Here is a 9,751-nt window from a genome sequence, read left to right on the forward strand (position 1 = left end):
GCTCAGGCTTCTTACTAACTAATTCTTACATCTTAAATTAACCCATAATTCTTGTCTGTGTCAGTCACGTGGTTTAGTACCTTATATCAGTGAGATATTTTCATCCTGCTTCCTCTGTGTCTGGGTAATTACTGTAGACTGAGCCCTTCTGCTCCCCAAAATTCTCCTGGTCTGGTTGCCCTACCTATACTTCCTGCCTGGCTACTGGCAAATGGTTTATTAAACCAATTCAAGTGACAAATCTTTAGAGTATAAGACCATTTTCACACAGCATGCAAGCTTATTATTACTTACAAATGCCCAGCCTTAGCTTAGCTGGTTGCTAGCCAGCTTTACTTAAATTATTCCATCTACCTTTTGACTCTGGGCTTCTTCTTTTTCTTACTTCTGTAGATCTTACTTTCATGCTTACTCTGTGGATGGCTGTGTGACTGTGTGGTTGGTCCCTTCTTTTCTCTTGCTTCTCAATCCTCTCTTCCCAGATTTCTTTTTATTTTATTTTTTATTTTATTTTATTTTTTATTTTATTCCTTTTTATTTTGACTGCCAGCCCTGCCTATTCTTTCTCCTACCTTGTCCTTGGCCATTCAGTTCTTTAATAGACCAATCAGGTGTTTTAAACAGGCCAAGTGACACAGCTTCACAGAGTTAAACAAATGCAACATCAAAGAACGTAACACACCTTTACATCATTAAACAACATTTCACAGGACAAACAAATGTAACACATCTCAAAATAATACTCTACAACAGAGGAGTCTTGTAGAACACACTTCTAGGTTTGTCTAAGGGATTTCTAGAGGTGTGAGGAAGATCTGCTCTGATTGTGGGCAGTACCATCATACATGCTGGACTCAAATAGAATAGAAGAGAGGCTAGCAAGGCACTTGTTCTCTCTCTCTCTCTCTCTCTCTCTCTCTCTCTCTCTCTCTCTCTCTCTCTCTCTCTCTCTCTCTCTCTCTCTCTCTCTCTCTCTCTCCCTCTCCCCCATACCTTCTTCCCTCTATCCACACTCTCTGTATGTCTATCTCCTTATTCCCATTTCTGGTTGCCATGAGGTGAGTGGTCTCATAGCCTGCTCTTGCCACCATGATGGACTGCCTCATACAGGACCCAGATGCAGTGGTACCAAGAACTACTGACTGAGAACTGTACCAGGATTTTTCCTTTAGGCCACTCACCAGCTCCCAAATCATGACACAGATACTTATTAGTTATGAAAGTTTGGCCGTAGCTGGTGCTCATTTCTTGCTAGCTTTTTTTCTCTTTTACTTAGATTAACCTGTTTCTCTTCATCTACATTTTGCCTTGGGACTTTTTGCCTTTTCTTTCTGTATAGCCTCCTCTTGTGCCTGCTGTCTGGTGGCTGCCTGGCTGTCCCCAAGCATCTCCCTCTCTTTTTTCCTCTTTCTCTCCTCTCCTTCTTCTCTCATTCTTTTTTTCCCTCTCCTCCTATTTATTCTCTCTGCCTGCCAGCCCAGCCTATCCCCCTCCTGCCTAGCTATTGGCTGTTCAGCTTTTTATTGGACCAATCAGGTGCAGTAAGCAGACAACGTGAAAGAGCAACACATCTTTTCATAATTAAACAAATGCAGAATAAACATCCTTACACAATTAAAGTAATATTCCACAGCATAAACAAATTAAACACATCTTTACATAGTTAAATAGTTCACAATAGAGAACTCTTAAACTTTGAATCAAAATATTCCCTTCCTCCTTCAGATTGTTTTACTCCTAACCTTTGCCACAATGATGAAAGTTTGACCACCACACTTACAAGGTGAGTGATGCCAAAGGTCCTAAGGTGGAGAAAATCAGCAAATGAAATGATGTTTTGGGAAAGAAGATACTTAGAAAAATACCAGTGCAATACAATGAAAGGTCCTTTAGCCAAGTTCTACATGGGAGAACAACTATAGGAGAGAAATGTGACTTCCTATAACCAGCAGATACCTACCTTTCTTCTGTTATTTTATACATGACTATTTTGCCCACATGTATGTATATGCATTTCATCTGTGTCTGGTGCCTGAATGCAGAGGTGAGAAATAGACATTCAACCCCCTAGGACTAGAGTTACAGACAGTTAGGAGCCACTATGTGGGTGCTGGAAATCCCTGGATCCTCCTTGAAAGTACCCCTGCTCTGGAGCCCTGAGCTATCTCTCCAGCTCCTGATAGTTAATTTTCGGTGACTGAAATAACCAACTATAGATGGCTGAATGACTGATTTTTCACTACTCTGAACAGCAAGGACTCTAAATTCTGAGCTCAGAAAAATAGACCAGGGGTCAGATCCATACACCTTTAATTCCCATTTATTTCAGCTCAGTTTGCTTTGTCTGACCCGCATTGGTGTCCCCTGTAAAAACCTGAAGAATGAGAGACCAACTCCCACGTGGCCAGAGGGTCTCACATTTGACTGCCTCCTCTGCACCTGTTGGCTTTACATTTTTCTTTAAACTTGCATTTTGTGCGAGAGTTGGTTTTTCATTACCATGGAAAAATGTCTGAATGAACAATGTAAGGGAAAAATAATTTATTTTTGGCTCAGCACAAGCTCCGGCTACTCCTTGGTGCTGAGGCAAGAAAGAGCAAATTTGTCTCCCTTCAGGATGTCAGGATAGTGCATACACCTTCTGGCTTTCTTCCTCCCTTCCCCTTTGGCTTCACATGGGCCTCTGGCAGACCTATTGGGTCGGGTCCTCCTCCTCAGTTAACCTTCTCTGAGCTGCCTCACAGAACAGCCAGAGTATGTGCTACTATTCTGGCTGCCTCTCAATTTAATAATTCAGTCAAGTTGACCACCTAATAGAGCCTCCATTGAGTACAGGAGCTACACAGTGTGTGTGTGTGTGTGTGTGTGTGCGTGCGCACACGCACCTCAGCTCAACAGCTCAACAATCCTTTAACAGAGCATAGGAGTTCCCTATTAGCATCTCGTTCTGGTGGGAGTCAGTTAAATGTAAAGCAAGAACTTGGAAAGTATGTCATATTTGTGACGGGTAAGTGGGTGCTTTCAGTTACTTCCCAATTTCAGGGACTAAATACCTGGCAAGAAGCAACTTAAAGTGGAAAGGGCTTATTTCGGCTTCCATTTTGTAGGTAACACCCATCACAGTGGTATGAAAATGAAGCAGCTGACCCCTTTGTGTCTGCAGTCTGAAAGCAGGGTACACAGGAAGAAGGGTGGGGCTAAACTGTCTCAGGGGTCACCATCAGTGACACACTTCCTGTAGTGAAAGAAGTGTGCCAATGTTCTGAAACCTCCCAAGCATACCATTAGCTGGAGACCAAGTGTTTAGACACACGAGCCCATGGGAGGCCTTTCACACTTGGGCTTCTCCTCTTCATCCTTCCTTAGCCATCGGGAATCTGAAGGCAGAAAATCTAAGTAAAACATGAAGTTAAATTTTAAAAAAAAAAAAATGTCCAAGGTAGTTTTATGCAGCATTTGGGAAATTAGCTATCATCAATATGTCATTAAGAGTGTGAGAAAGACTAGACAGAAGACTCAGTGGGTAAAGAAGCTGATGACCTGAATTTGATCCCCCAAACCCACCCTGTACAGTGAAAGAAATGAGCCCTGCAAATTGTCTGCTGACCTCAACACAAGTATGGTTGCATGTGTGCATGTAAACACACGTACATACTTTTGAGAGTTATTAAAGTTATTAAAAGTTATTAAAATCATTTTTGCAGAAACAGGAAATCTGTGTTCTTGGGTCAAATTGCATGTGTCTAAATCCTCTCAGAGCATTCACTTAAAAATTTCTGTAGGTGAGACATATACCCAGGTCCTCTGCAAGAACAGCACGTGTCCTTACCTGCTGAGCCATTCCCTGTTACCACTGACTTTTAAATTCTTTGCTCTCCTCACATGTCCTGTGGGGGTGTTGACTTTTCACTAGTGACAATATAATCAGGACACTCCTTCCAGCGATTTGGTAATTCTCTAAACTAAGTGTCTCAGAGCATTGTAACACAGGCATGCTAGGACTTTTGTAGTCAGGGAGCTCCTGTTCCATGTCAATGTCACTGGACAATGGTTCCCAACCTTCCTAATGCTGTGATCCTTTCATACAGTTCTCCAAGCTGTCGTGACCCCCAAACATAAATTTCATTGCTACTTCATAACTGTAATTTTGCTACTGTTATGAATCGTAATATAAGTATCTGTTATGTGATCCCAAAGTGGTCACGACCCACAGGTTGAGAACTGCTGCCCTAATAGATAGTTGCCAAATTTTTGCAACTCTTAATTCTGTTGTTTCTGTTGTGTTGTTGGTAATCTTTGTCAGGACCAAGTATCTTAGGTGTGTGACCAAGAACTGAAGAACCACACACAGAAAGCAGAGTAGCAAGAGATTTTATTCAGAAACCAAGCAAAAGCACAGAGTAGATACTGCAAGTCAGCCATGGGTTCTGAGTGAGATGTACTCAAGAACACCTAGGCCATGTTTAGGGCTTCCCTTGTGAATTTGAGAGCTAAAAGAGCTAATTACTGAGGAACATGGTAAGGTTGGTTTTCTATTTTGGTAAACAGGCTTGGGTTACATCAGCTTCTGTTCATTACACACGTCTTTCCCACGATGCATTTGATTTTGGTCATACACAAGCCCAATTAGGCATAAGCATAAAATGGTAAATAGTTTCTCTTTTCCTTAAAATCTTGTTTTAAGAATATAGTTCAGCTCACTGGGCATGCACTCAAAACCAGTTTCAGCTGGAAAAGCCCATGGCCAAGATATTTTTATATTTAACCACAGAAGGGCAATCACTAGAGGATGCTATAGGTCAGAGCAACCATCAGCCTTTGTTTAAAGGGAAGTGTACACATGGTTCAGTGTAGATGGGTGTCCACATTGCTAAGTGATTTGGGGGAAGGGTATGTGTGTGGGCATAGCTGAAGTCAAGCAGAGTGCTGGCTGGCTAAATGTTCCTTCCTCTTGCCTGCTTCTATTGGAATACAGAGGAAATGGCCACAAATGCCAACTTGGAGATATAAAGGAAATAAATTAACACTTGATCAGTTCCTTCAGAGTTTCACACTCATAAGTTAGTGTAGGGGGAGGAGGGGCCACTTGTTTGTTCCAGCTGCCCAGAACCAAAATAACCCACAGAAACTATATTAATTAAAACACTCCTTGGCCCCTTAGCTCTAGCTTCTTATTGACTAACTCTTACATATTAATTTAACCCATTTTTATCTGTGTATTGCCACATGGCAGTTGCTTACCAGCAAAGTTTCAGCATGTCTGACTCTGACGGCAGCTCCATGGCTTCTCCTCAACTCCGCCTTTCTTTTATCCAGCATACAACCTAGCTTTTCCCACCTAGTTCTGTTCTGCCCTTGCCATAGGCTCAAAGCAGTTCTTTATTCATTAACCAATAAAAGCAACACATAGACAAAAGGACCTCCCACATCAAGTTAGTGACTATGAAATGCTGGATACCCAGCTGACTTAAAAAGGCTTACACCATTTATTGACTTGATGGCCAAGTCATAGTCCCCATAGCCATCTCCCAGCTTTCAAATAATGTTTGTAAAACTATTTAGGTTAGCATGTTTTGTCTTTATGTGCTAATTTACATTGTCATGAAGACCATCAGAAGGAAAAAAACACTCTTTAAGAACATAAGAGTTGACAAAAGCAATCCAAGATCCCTTCACTGCTGCATGAGAGAAGCTTTCAGGAGAACCACACTGCTGCTTATGTACAGGTGTAGTCAGGAGTCAGTCAGTCCATCTGATGTGGGAGAGTCTTCTGTTTGAGTTGATTTCATTGGCTAATAAAGAAACTGCCTGGCCCATTTGATAGACCGCCCCTTAGGTGGGTGGAGTAGACAGAACAGGAAGAGGAAGTGAGGTAGAAGGATCAGTAAGATGCCACACCTCTCCTAAGTTAGGCAGACTGCCGTGCCTCTCCTCAGAGAGAAGCCAGACGCGATGAAGCTCCAGCCCAAGATGGACGTACGCTAGAATCTACCTGGTAAGGCACCACTTTGTGGTGCTACACAGATTATTAGATATGGGTTAATCAAGATGTGAGTAAGAGGCAGAAAATAATGGGCCAGGCAGTGTTTAAAAGAATACAATTTGTGTGTTGTTATTTCGGGTTTTAAGCTAGCCAGTGGCCGGGAGCTGGGCAGGATGAAAAGCAAGCCGGCCCGCAGCTCCACACTACAGAATGGTGCCCAACGTGGATAACTGAATCCACAGAAAGCTTGAGAAAGCTTGGGAAAGAATAGAGTAAAACATGGCTTCTTGGTAGCAGCAATTCCTCGGGTCTGAATGTGTGTTTTTCGGTTTTCAGCCATAGCCAGAAAAAAAAAGCTATGCTGTTTAAAAATGCCGGCTTTCTGGGCTGTCCTGCCAGTGCAAACTCTGACTCTTTGAGGCAGGAGGGCCGCCTACAGAGAGAGGACTTGAGTGTTGTCTGTGGACATACTTTTGCAGCTTGCTTGCTGGCAGGGACCATGAAACGCCATAGAGTTGTGGCCATAAACATGGCTACAGCCGGTACCTCTGCCATGAGGCTGGAAAGCTAAGGAATGGGCTGGATCTAGCTGTCAAAGCCACGGCTTCAGTCTTACCGATATTGTTTGGTAAATTAAAGACTCATGTGGTCACAAAAAGAGAGATATACAGTAAAAGAAAGATTCAAAGTCGAAGAAAACATCAAAATGGTTTACAATGTGTTGAAAATATATGCAGGCTAAAGGTGACAGTTCTTAAAATTAAAAAAAAAAGGAAGTAGTTTGTTGTGGTGGTACACACCTTTAATCCCAACACTTGGGAGACAGAGATTGACCTCTGTGACTTCAAGGTGTGGTAGCACACACCTTTAATCCGAATGCCTGGGAGGCAAAGACAGACATATCTCTGTGAGTTCAAGGTGTTGTAACACACACCTTTAATCCCAGCACTTGGGAAGCAGAGACAGTGGATCTCTGAGAGTTCAAGGACAGCCTGGTCCAAAGAGTTATTCCAGGACAAAGATATACAGAGAACCTGTCTCAAAAAATAAAAGTAAAAATAAAAGAAATAGAGGTTAAAATAAAGTCGTATAAGATGGAAAATACACAGAGAATCTTGATACTGTATGCTATTATGCTCTCTTTGAATTGTTTGAATGCTGAGGAAGAAGCAACAGCTGCTAAAAGATATTTGTTTGTAAATGCTGCTGAACTAATACAACATAGGTATTTTGAAAATACCTTGACTTCAGAATTTGGATCTAAGGATATAATACTTTGGAAAAGAGATTCTTCTTTTGTTTTTACAGAAAATAAGACCCTATGGATTGCATCTATCCCAATATGGTATGATAGACCACGCCCTCCTGAAAGGTTGCAGTGAACACCTTCAGAAAATTACTTCACCCAACTGATGACTGAGATGAACCTGGCACACGTTACACCATGAAGATCTGATTAACAGCGCCCCCATTCAGCAGGAAGCAGTTTGGAGAGAAATAACTGCGCCCATGTTCCCAAATATTGTTTATAAATGTTTTTTTTTACATTTAAAAGGGGATATGATATGGAGATGAATAATTTGCATTGATATGGATTTTGCTTTAGTGATTTAAATTTAAGGTAAATTTTGTTATATGTATGTGTATTTCTGATACTGATTAATGTATTGTGATTGTGTAGTTCATTTAAAAATGTAATGTATATAGGTTGTTAATGGGTAGTTACCAATAATATTAAAACCTGTAGTTATGTTAGTTAGATTTTCTAGCTATATAGAGATATTTTAAGTTACATAGGCATTCTTCATATCTTTCAAAGACTACAGAATATCGCATTTTAGATGTTTTAATAACTTAGGACTGTTCATGACAATGAGACATGTCTGCTCCTGGCAGCACCAATCTACTTCAAGAAGATGATGGGCATCGAAGAGGATCCTTATTGAGTTTGATAGCCATTTGGGCAAGAAACTGCTCTTGCCTGGACTATTGCATAAACTGGACATAGAGAACCCTCAGAGAGAGGACTGCTGAACTTGCCTAAAAGTGAGATGATCTTTTGGGATTCCTGATTCATAAAAGAGTCTGCAAGACATTCTGCAGGACACAGCAGAAAGTGACTGAACTGTCTTTGAAATTTCTTGCTTTATGGAAATGTCTGCTGGAAACTATGGGCCTGAAAGCCGAAGATGGATGCCCCAACGGTACAGAGGAACTTTGGGTGACTGTCCAGGCAGCGAGATGTCTCTGTCATTTCTAGAGTTTTGTAAGTTGCTTACTTCTTATTTACTTAGGTAATATTATATCCTTCTGGAGTCTTTGATGGAGTTGAAGAATGGATAGATAGTTAAAGTTTTCCTTTGTTATGATAAAGATAAAATGGATATAAGTATTGTAACTAATTCTTACTTGATAACTATTTTGTTATATGTAATTTTACTATGTTAAAGTTAAAGCCTTTCTTTTATTGTTTAAACAGAAAAAGGGGAAATGATGTGGGAGAGTCTTCTGTTTGAGTTGATTTCATTGGCTAATAAAGAAACTGCCTGGCCCATTTGATAGACCGCCCCTTAGGTGGGTGGAGTAGACAGAACAGGAAGAGGAAGTGAGGTAGAAGGATCAGTAAGATGCCACACCTCTCCTAAGTTAGGCAGACTGCCGTGCCTCTCCTCAGAGAGAAGCCAGACGCGATGAAGCTCCAGCCCAAGATGGACGTACGCTAGAATCTACCTGGTAAGGCACCACTTTGTGGTGCTACACAGATTATTAGATATGGGTTAATCAAGATGTGAGTAAGAGGCAGAAAATAATGGGCCAGGCAGTGTTTAAAAGAATACAATTTGTGTGTTGTTATTTCGGGTTTTAAGCTAGCCAGTGGCCGGGAGCTGGGCAGGATGAAAAGCAGGCCTGCCCACAGCTCCTTACTACATCCATCCTTGCAGCTCTTGTCTCTTCAGATGCCCACATTGACCCATAGACAGACAGACAGACAGACAGACAGACAGACAGACAGACAGACAGATAGATAGATAGATAAAAATGGGAAGGCTAAGAAATGTTGTGTCAGCATAAAGATAGGAAAGAGGTGATGTGTCAGGCAAATAAAAGGATTCACAAAAGTTTCTGGAATCATAAATCTTTCTTGTGGATTTTAAGATTGGCTTCCTTTGTAGGATTTACAAGATGGAGGCTTTTCTGTCTTCTCCCTCTGTGTGGCATTCTGAGCTCAGTGCACGGAGGGAAGAAAAAGTACAATGTAATTTCCCTCTTTACTTTCTCCCCTCCCACTGCATGGTTATGTTCAGGCTGTAGCATAATTAATGAAATCCCAAAGACAGAAATTGGGGTTCAACTTTAAGGTCAAAAAAGTGAAACAGTCAGCCACTAACTCTTACCTCTACTTCAGTCTAAAATGGTGATCCTGCCTCCAAGAATCTCAGAATGAGACTGTGACTGAGAGCTGTCTCCTCCCGTCTTATATTCCTCTCTAGTGCTGGGATTAAAGGCGTGCACCACTAACGCCCGGTTTCTATGACAAACTAGTGTGGCTACTGGGTTAAAGGTGTGTGGCACCACTGCCTGGACTGTAAGGCTGGGCAGTACAGCTGTTTTACTCTCTGAACGTCAGGTAAAGTTTATTTATTAAAATACAAATGAAATATTACACTGGGCCTCACTGATGGAGAGAAAGGCAGAGGCTCCTGGACCTCCAGACGCCTCCCATCAGGGTTGACCCGCCCTCTCCATCCATCCCAATCATTGCTGTCT

The sequence above is a fragment of the Arvicola amphibius genome, chromosome 2 (assembly GCF_903992535.2).
Source record: "Arvicola amphibius chromosome 2, mArvAmp1.2, whole genome shotgun sequence".
Classification (NCBI taxonomy): Eukaryota; Metazoa; Chordata; class Mammalia; order Rodentia; family Cricetidae; genus Arvicola; species Arvicola amphibius.